The sequence below is a fragment of the Chlamydotis macqueenii genome, chromosome W, assembly GCF_036417535.1.
Source record: "Chlamydotis macqueenii isolate bChlMac1 chromosome W, bChlMac1.mat, whole genome shotgun sequence".
Classification (NCBI taxonomy): domain Eukaryota; kingdom Metazoa; phylum Chordata; class Aves; order Otidiformes; family Otididae; genus Chlamydotis; species Chlamydotis macqueenii.
In genome coordinates this window covers 44,653,024-44,663,231 of record NC_141592.1, presented here as the reverse complement: position 1 = coordinate 44,663,231, position 10,208 = coordinate 44,653,024, and the positions used below count along the sequence as shown (strand labels likewise).

General features: G+C 48.0%; 1 pseudogene; it reads right to left on the bottom strand.

Moving 5' to 3' along the window:
• Positions 1 to 2,018: 2,018 nt before the first annotated feature.
• On the bottom strand, positions 2,019 to 2,816 carry LOC147596732 (cysteine-rich with EGF-like domain protein 2-A pseudogene; annotated as a pseudogene).
• Between the last annotated feature and the right edge of the window lie 7,392 nt (positions 2,817 to 10,208).

Here is a 10,208-nt window from a genome sequence, read left to right as displayed (position 1 = left end):
CATGTCCCACTCGGAGTTACACTTTTCCTTTTTCAAATTTTATTTCCGCCTTTAGTTGTTCCAATAGGTCTCGCCCTAATAGGGGTTTTGGTGAGTTAGGCATATATAAGAATTTGTGTATTCCCAATTTAAATTGAAGAGATTTCAAAAAGTATGCCTTCTCACTTTGGCCAGCAGCTCCCCTTACCGTTACAAAGTCATCATCCATAGGTGTTAAAGCTTGGTTTAAAACCGAAAATGTTGCCCTGGTATCAACTAGAAATTCTATATTCTGTTGTTGTTTCCCTAGCTGCAATATAACCAGTGGATCTGCTAGGGTAGATTCCCCAGGTCCCCATCAATCTTCTTTGGTGTGGGCCTGTATCCTTCCTTTCCCTTTTCCCTTTGGACATTCACTTTTCCAATGTCCCCTTTGTTTACACCACGCACACTGGTCCTTTTCCAAAGGTCTCCTGGGTTCCACACCTCTAGATCCCTTACTCTCCTGTAGCGTCGCTACCAGCATCCGTTTATCCTTCCTCCAATCCTCCTCTTCTCTATTGCTAAACACTCTCCAAGCTCCATCTAACAGAGTCTCCAAATTTCTGCTCTCTGTCGGTCTTAATTTCTGCAACTTCCTCCGAATATCACTTGCTGACTGTCCTATAAATAGAGACACTAACTGCTGTACTCCTATTTCCGACCCTGGGTCCAGAGGAGTGTGTTGCCTCATAGTGTCTCGTAACTTGTCCAAGAATTCTGAGGAGGTCTCCTTCGGACCCTGTCGAACAGCGTATAAGGCTGTTTTCAGGATGGCCCGTTCCATTCCTCTTGCGACCCAATCCCTGTATTTATTCAGTAATTCCATATGGGCCCTTCTATTAGGGTCCCAATGTGGGTCTTGTAAGGGGGGAAGTGATCTTTTATGTCCTCTCCCATGTTCTTAATTTGGTCACTAGCTATGTCCTGGGCCGACTTTAATATCAGTTGTTTTTCAGTTTCTGTCATGTGGTCCAGTAGCAATTGGATATCATTCCAGTCGGGATTATGTTGTTTTATTAGAAACTGGAAATGTTTAGTGACCCCTACAGAATCACTCCGATAGGTTTTTGCTACTGCTTTCCATGTTTCAAGATCAAATGAGGAAAAGGGGACCTTTATTAAAACAGGGCCTCCCTCTGGCCCCACCACCTCCCTGAGGGGTGCCTGCACCACTATCTGTTCTTTCTTACTTCGGGTGCGAGAGGATACTGGACTATCTGGAGGGGCTTCCGAATCGGAACCTTCATTTCCTCCTTGTTGTGCTCCTACCGGTGGTTTATAATGCTCTGGCAGGTCTCCCATCCCAGGACCCCTTATTTTCCCCAACTTTGTACCTCGCTTTCCTTTTCCCTCTTTTTTATTTTCCTTTTCCAAAGCCATCACCATTGGGTCCTGTGGGGGCGCTAATCCACAGTCCGTTTTGTCGACTCTCTTGCCAACAATCCAACCTGGGACGCACCGGAGCCCCACTCTGGGGAAGGCAGAGCATCACACGGATACCGTCAAGCTAAGCCTTCACTTTAATACCGCACAACACAGTGTTAAATACCCGTACACCGCTGCGCACACGCCCCCTGCGCTCATGAACCTATCCGCGCGAACCGCCTCTCCTGTGCACACGTGCATCTCATCCCCGCTAGTAGCCTTACACCCATGTGACTCAACAACACCCACCTGTTTGCTAATGTGACCCAACAATTCCCCCCCTCTATGCTAAATCATTCTAGCCTAAAGTTGAAATTTCCAAAACAAAACATAAAATTTTCTTAAACCACTGATCTATAGTTCTATTAAGTACATTGCCAAATGTCTTATGCTGCATTCCTTAGTAAACTAATGGACTTGTTTCCCAAGCAATTAAATTGAAAGCAGCATAGAAAAAATAAATGTCTCTCAAATCAAAGGCACAGTCAATAACAAATAATCCTGCGGAAACTTCTCTTTTTCCAGCAACCTTTTTATACTTCTTAACTTTGAAATCAAACTGATATATGTCTTCTGGTTCTGAATGCAGATCATAAGTCATCATGTCCAGTAGGTGAAGGCTCAGTTGTTTCACTCTCTACTTCCTCTCCTGTTTTTGCAGTTTGAACACATGTTCCATCCTTATCTTTAAACCTTTCTGAACATACACACACTTGTAACCACAGTTTTAATTCTCTTCCATGCAGACTTTTTCAGGAAGATTACATTCATCTATAGCTGTATACTTTTCATCTTCCTTCATGTATCCAGATGCACAGGTCTTATACTTGTCAGAACCTCCCCCTGTGCAACCTACGCAGCTGGCATCACATGCTTTGCATGAGAAAGATCCATCTGTGTTCAAACAATACTGGTGATCTTTGCAAGGAAAAACAGCACACTCATCTAAATCCACACAAGCTGCTGCTTCTTTTTTAATTCAGCTTTCTTGACAGTCCTTGTTACTTGAACCAGTACAAGTTTTACGGGCAGCGTGGCAGGCTGTACAAACAGAATGTGTCTCATTTCTTAAGGTACCAAAGTAACTATTAGAATAGTCCAAACAAAAATCTCCTGTATACTCCTTATTACAGCTACATGAGCCATTTCCACCTTGAGTACCATCACCATCACGGTGGCCATTTCCATGGCAAGGTCTTTCCAATCCACCACGACAAGCAAGGCAGTCTGGTCCATAAGTTCCAGGAGGGCAGCAAACTTCTATTGTTTCTATGCAAAACCACTTAAACAAATAAGAATACTTCTTCTTTAGTTTGAACCACCATTTCTCTGTGTTCTTCATGCTTTTCTATCATGTTGTTACATTCAAAGTTACTACCGTCGCATAGATTCTCTATGATCTCTACAAGACGAATTTCACTGGACTCATACTTTGACAGCGTCTTCTCTTCCCAAGCAGTGTTTCCACCACCAAAATTCTTTTTAGCTGTATCTGCTAATCCCTGGTTGAACCTGTTGACAATGCCCCGGCAGGTGAAGCACGCCAGGCGCCATCACTATTACCCGGGATGCCAGTACGGTGTTCCATTCCCCAGTTTTGTAAGAAATTGTTAAACAAGCTGCTTCTATAACAAGGCCCATTATCTGTTAAACCACCCAACCTCTATGGGCCTCCCGGAATTCTTGCAAAGCACGAGAAACATACAACTGACACAGAGTTGGGGAGTTTTTATCCCTTGCAGTAACACTGTCCACTGCAGTCGTCTTGCAGGCGCTGCGTTGTTGATTGTTAGAATCGTCCGCTATAGGTTTCACATCCTCTGGCAAAATCAGAACTCTCAATCATCTTCTGTAGCCTTACCAAGAAAGAGGTATACGACTCCCCTACGCCCTGCCTCACCTGAGTGTACGGCTGCTTCTTTAATTATTTCTTGAAGATCTAACTCCACAGGGACCTATTTAATTGCTACAACTTGTCCAGTCCTTTTGTGTATTACTTAAAACACACTACTATCCTCCTCACTTTCCTGTAAAGACTTGTCTTCCACTACCAATTCATTCTCCTTATCTTCCTCTTCAGATTCTTCTGTTTCTTCTCCCTCCTCCATCAGGTCATCTTTCTCTTCTTTTTCTACCTTAGCACCTTCACCCTCTTCCATCAGGTCATCTTTATTTTCCTCTCTCTCTACCTTAGCAGCTACTTCAGCCTTTTCTTCCATATCATTAGGTGGCTCTTTGCCCTCTGTGGGCACAGGTTCCTTTGAGGATTCTGTCTCTTTAGATTAATTTGGTTTCTCTTCTGTAGCTGTCTCTGCCAGCTCTTGTTTCTCCTCTACTTTCTTCTGTTCAGCTGCCTCTGCCTCCCCTTCCGCAGCTTCTTTCTGCTCCCCAGCAGCTGATGCCTGCACTTCTGCTGTCACTTCTCGTGCTGCAGCCTTCTCTTCCACAGCTACCTGCTGCTTCTGCTCTTCTGAAGTTAGTTTTTCCACTGCAGCCTCTGTCTTCTCTTTAGTCTCTTCAAGCTTTACCTCCTTGTCAGGAATTGCTTCTTCTGTTGGTTTTTCTTCTGTGATCTCTTAAGACCCTTCACCAAGTTTCTCCAGAACATCAAAACCTCTTCAGGCTGCTTAGTTGAACTATCTTCACTTAGCTTTTTCAGTCTGCTCTTGGGCGCTGCCTGCTGCTGGCCCTTTAAACGGGGCTCACGCCCTCCCTCGGTCGCCACCACTCCCGGTCTCTCTCAGGCAAACGGCCACTACCGCTCGCTTTGCTGCCCCCTCCCCTGTCCATAATCCATGAATCCTCAGGGAGAGGTGGCAAGCCGGTCTTGCTCCTTCTCGAACTCACAAGCGGAGGAGCCAAAGGGGCTAAAGGAGAGACAGAGGGCACCCCCACGCCCTCGCATCTGGGGGGTCGCCCCTTTTGCTCAGGCCCCCTCGGCAAGCAAGGCGCAACACACGGGGGAGCACACCCAAACTCCATCGCCCCTTTATCACTGTCAGAGGCTCTCGGCCGAACCGGGCAGACCACCGGAGCGCCAACCCCCGTCCCCTCCACGCCGTCTCGACCCCTTTCGTCCCCCTCCCCTTCCAACGGCTCTTTCCCCGCCACCTGTAATCGCGCTACGTCCATCACCTCTCCCGGCTTGCTGATCAAGCCCTTCGTCAACGGTGCCGTATGCACCGGACAATTTACCTCTTTTCCCAACGCCTTTACTGTATCCTGGATGGATGCCATCCTAACAGCAGGCAGGCACGACCGCCCCGCGGCCACGACTCAAATTCATCCGGACCACGACCGCCCTGCGGCCACGACTGCACCAATGGTCACAATTCAAACCCGTCCGGACCACGACCGCCCCGTGGCCACGACCACACCAACGGTCACAATTCAAACCCGTCTGGACCACGACCGCACCAACGGTCACAATTCAAACCCGTCCAGACCATGACCACCCCGCAGCCACGACCGCGCCAACGATCACAATTCAAACCCATCCGGACCACAACCGCACCAACGGTCACAATTCAAACCCGTCCGGACCACGACCGCCCCGCGGCCACGACCACACCAACGGTCACAATTCAAACCCATCCGGACCACGACCACACCAATGGTCACAATTCAAACCCGTCCGGACCACGACCGCCCCGCGGCCACGACCGCACCAACGGTCACAATTCAAACCCGTCCGGACCATGACTGCCCGGCGGCCACAACTGCACCAACGGTCGCAATTCAAACCCGTCCAGACCACAACCACACCAACGGCCACGACCGTACCAACGGTCGCAATTCAAACCCGTCTGGACCACAGCCGCACCAACAGCCACGACCGCACCAACGGTCGAGGGTCACCGGTTGTCACCGCATGACAACTTACAGACCCATCTTTATCGGGTACCCATCCCGGGAAGACACGTCGGGGTCACCACTTGTCGACTCTCTTGCCAACAGTCCAACCTGGGACGCACCAGAGCCCCGCTCCGGGGAAGGCAGAGCATCACACGGATACCGTCAAGCTAAGTCTTCACTTTAATACAGCACAACACAGTGTTAAATACCCGTACACCGCTGCGCACACGCCCCCTGCGCTCATGAACCTATCTGCGCGAACCGCCTCTCCTGTGCACATGTGCAGCCCATTCCCGCTAGCAGCCTTGTTGCTGGGTTGTAAGCTCTGCCTAAAAACACTCACCTGCTTGCTAATGTGACCCAACAGCAATAAAACAAAGCAAAGTCAAAGGGCCTGCACAAGAGATCCAGTTTTTAGGAGTAAAATGGCAAGATGGACGTCGTCACATTCCAATGGATGTGGTCAACAAAATAACAGCTATGGCTCCACCAGCTAACAAAAAGGAAACACAGGCCTTCTTAGACGTTGTGGGTTTCTGGAGAATGCATATTCCAAATTACAGTATGATTGTAAGCCCTCTCTATGAAGTGACTCGAAAGAAGAATGATTTTAAATGGGGCCCTGAACAACGACAAGCCTTTGAACAAATTAAACAGGAGATTGTTCATGCAGTAGCCCTGTTGGATACTTGGAGTATCAGGGGCACTTAGTGAACAATCCAGACCAAATGGAATTGTTATGTTTGTGAGCAGCAGGCCTCAAGGACATCACTGAAGCCACTTGTGAGAAAGTACTGAAGCCGCCTGTAAGAAAGTACTGAAGCCACCTGTGAGAAAATAATGAGGCCGCCTGTGAGAAAGTAATGAAGCTTCCTGTGAGAAAGTAAATGAAGCAACCTTGAAGAAGATCGTAAACAACTTTGAGAAAGTGAAAACATGAAAAGTACAGGACTTTCCAGGTTAACGGACTTTCCAGATTAGCTAACTGCAAGTAGGAGGGATATGCAAATGTAACCATTAGAGCTTAAGCCAATCACGCAATGACTAGTAGGCATATTTTATCTTAGCAATATAAATATGCGCACCCGGGACTAATAAATCGAACTACGCTTATTACTCATATTGAGTCGTTTGTCGTACGTTCCTCCATCGCTCGCAAATGGCGCCCGAACAGGGATTTACTAGAAGACACTGCTATTGGAGCGGCGGAGGCAGAGAAGCACTGGGAGCAGCGACCGGGGGGCAAGATCGACTACGCATTTGTCCTTCAGATGCGACGATCCGGAGCCTGAACCGTTGAAACAGGGGTTCGCCGTCTGCCAGGGCTACAGGACAAGCTGCAAAAAAGGGGTGCCTTAATCAGGGAGCACCAATTGTGAGCACTTAATCAGGGAAAAAGGGGTGCCTTAATCAGGGAGCACCAATTGTGAGCACGTAATCAGGGAAAAAGGGGTGCCTTAATCAGGGAGCACCAATTGTGAGCACTTAATCAGGGAAAAAGGGGTGCCTTAATCAGGGAGCACCAATTGTGAGCACGTAATCAGGGAAAAAGGGGTGCCTTAATCAGGGAGCACCAATTGTGAGCACTTAATCAGGGAAAAAGGGGTGCCTTAATCAGGGAGCACCAATTGTGAGCACGTAATCAGGGAGTAAAAGGGGCGCCTTAATCAGGGAGCACCAATTGTGAGCACTTAATCAGGGAAAAAGGGGTGCCTTAATCAGGGAGCACCAATTGTGAGCACTTAATCAGGGAAAAAGGGGTGCCTTAATCAGGGAGCAACAATTGTGAGAATGTAATCAGGGAAAAAAGGGGTGCCTTAATCAGGGAGCGCCAATTGTGAAACTGTCGGCAATAATGGAAAAGGAGGTAGCCCTAGAATTATTATGCTCTCTATGAGAGGACTGAGTTATGACTTGGCCATCCTAGAAGCTTTGCTGCAGTGGGCAAAGAAAAGAGAATTAATTCCCACAGTTGATGATGCTTTTGAACTCCTGACATGGGAAAGATAAGAAAAAAGCTGTGGGATGAAATAAGTAAGGGATCAAAGGAGGCGAGCAAACTCTCCACCGTGTGGAAGCTAATTAACAAAACATTGATAAGCATGAAAGCTGAGCGTTCAGTTGCCGCATCTGCTTTTGCGGCCTTAACTCCAGCCGACGGGTCCACCTCCGCTACCAGCATGCTGTTCTTGGGTTTAACGAGCCCTGCCGCTGCCCCGGCTCGTGCTGAGGGTGGGGGGGTTCGAGCCCCAGCAAGGACTCCAGGAAATGCAGCCACAGCCCCTATAACTATAGATATGCGGGCACCAGAGGGAAAAACTGCCAAAGACTTTTCACCACCACCAGATGTACCACTGCCAGGCACCCCGCCACGCTGTGCCAGTGCAGGCTCAGTCACGAGCCTTTTCGCCGGCGCCGACAGCTCTGGTTTATCCCCCGTTACCACCTTCTTCCCTGCCACCACGGCGTGAGGAAGAGAGGGATGAACATTCATCCGGCTTGAAGGACGCACAGCTGCAAGAGACGCTAAAAAGGCTGGAAGCCCTAGAGGTTCGCCTAGAAGCATCGCTGGGAAACTTGTCAACTCCTTCGCCTGTGCCACATCGAGACCTGCCAGCATCCAACCTATTCGTTCCGAACGGAGCATCGGGTGAGATCAGTCTTTTTGCACCTTTGCAAGGGATGCCGGCGGGAGGGGCCAGGGATCCGAATCCAACAGCGCGGTGGAAAGGGGTGATTCGAGGTGCTTTGATAGAAGGACAGCCTTTTCCCAAGGCATTTCCAGTTCTGACTGATAATACTGGGAAAAGTGTGTGGAAAGCATTAGACTGGAAAATATTGAAGGAAGCTAAAAGTGCAGTTACTCAGTATGGGCTAAAATCATTATATGCTCAATCTGTGTTGCAGCATATTTTTTTGTCACAGTTGTTAGCTCCTTATGATATTAGAATGATTGTCCCGATGCTTTTGCTACCGTCGCAGCAGCTGCAGTTCTTTCCGTACTGGCAGGCTGCTTGTGATAGGGCAGCTGCATCGCCTCGACAACAGGGTGATCCATTATTTGGGGTGCAAACTCAAATGCTGATGGGAGCGGGACCCTACACACAATCTGATTGGCAAGCGCAATTTGCTACTGAAGTGTTACAACTGGGCCAAAATTTGGCTCATAGAGCGCTTGCTAGGGTGCACAATGAAAAGTCCGGACCTGTCTTTATGTCAGTAAGGCAAGGTCCCACAGAACCATATGGGAAATTTATTGATCGGTTGCACACTGCAATTATGGCTCACCCTAATCTGGATGATGACATGAAAGCAAAGTTCTTAGATATGCTTGCCTTTAATAATGCTAATGAAAAAAACCTAAGAGAGCCCTTAGTGTGCTGCCAAAAGGATCTAGTACAGGGCAACTGCTGGAAGCTGCCGAGCAAATGTTAGAACAAGAAAAGGCTACAGTCATGGCTGCTGCTGTAGGTGCAGCAGTTAAACCGTTGATATCAATAAAGCGGCACGTGATTAACTGTCTGTAACCCCCATTCCCTCTTCCCGCCCCCCCGCCCCCCATCCCTGTCCCGCTCAGGGGGCAGGGGAGGGAGGTGGAGATGGTGTTAAGCCAGGGAAGAGGGAGGGGTGGGGGGAGGTTGTCTTGTTCCCTTTTTCATTATCCTGCTTTGGTTTTAGTGATGGTCTGTTTTGCTTGTAGCGGTGGCTTTAAGGATCCCTCCCTATTCTTGTCTTAAACCTCGGGTTTTAGTTTTCTTTCCTATTATATGTCCGGGGCCACGGCCGCCACCAGGCGCCCCCACCCCCCCGCCCCTGACATGGTTAACATTTACTCCTGTCTGAGTCGAGCTTTGTATAAGTGGAAGGACCGTTCCCTCTTATAACATGGGGGAAGGGATACGCTCATGTCTTTACAGGAGCAGTAAACAAGTGGATCCCTGTCTATATCATCTGTGGGTAAGCCTTTCAGAACGTGTTTGGTTGACCTGCCAGATACCGGTAGGACGGCAACTCTGTGTAAAACAGCAGCAACCACGAGTGCTGAGTGCTAAAACTACAAAAGATGGAACTTTTTTTGATCAGTAAAGATGGGCTTCTGTCTATTTTTTTTTTAACTATTCAAGAGCTAATGTTTCTAGAGGGGTAATGATTGTAAATGCTTTAAGATCTATACATTGCAACGACACAGCATGACGTAATCATGCGAGCACATATCAAAATCCAGACAGCATAAAAGACCTAAACGAAGCATACATAGCATTGAATCTGATTGCCAAGATAATACAGAGTTTTGGAAACTAAGTAAAATTATTGCTGCTTCAGTCTTTACACCTGGTGTGGCAAGTGCCTAGGCATTAACTATGCTAAATAAATTGGACTGTTGGCTTGCTAAGCAAATAAATACAACTGCATCGGCACTATCAACGCTGTTAACTGATGTAGATTCTATATACTATGCTACTTTACAAAACAGAACCGCTGTTAGCCTGCAGAGCACATATTTTGACAGGCCTTATTGCATGTGCTGGCCACGCATGCAGCAACGTCTGGTCAGGCCTTGTTGTATGCACTGGCCACGCATGCAGCAACACCTAGTCAGTACTCTTTCACTGAATCTGCTGAGGGTATAAACAGAGGTGGCTAGGAGCGAAGGGGAGAGGACGGACCCAGAGCACACTTTATTTACAACAGGGGACGCCCTGAAGGTGCTGCGCCTGCCTCCTTTCTCTGCTCTGACCCGGCTGATAACCATCCTCTTGCTCAGCGGTGTCATTGGCATAGTCAGGTTAGTAACAGAATAGATCAGCAATAGATTTTTTTTATTATTAGCACAAAATCATGATTGTCAGGATTTTGATGGGCTTTGCTGCATGAATCTGTCTGATCATTCGGAATCTATTCACAAA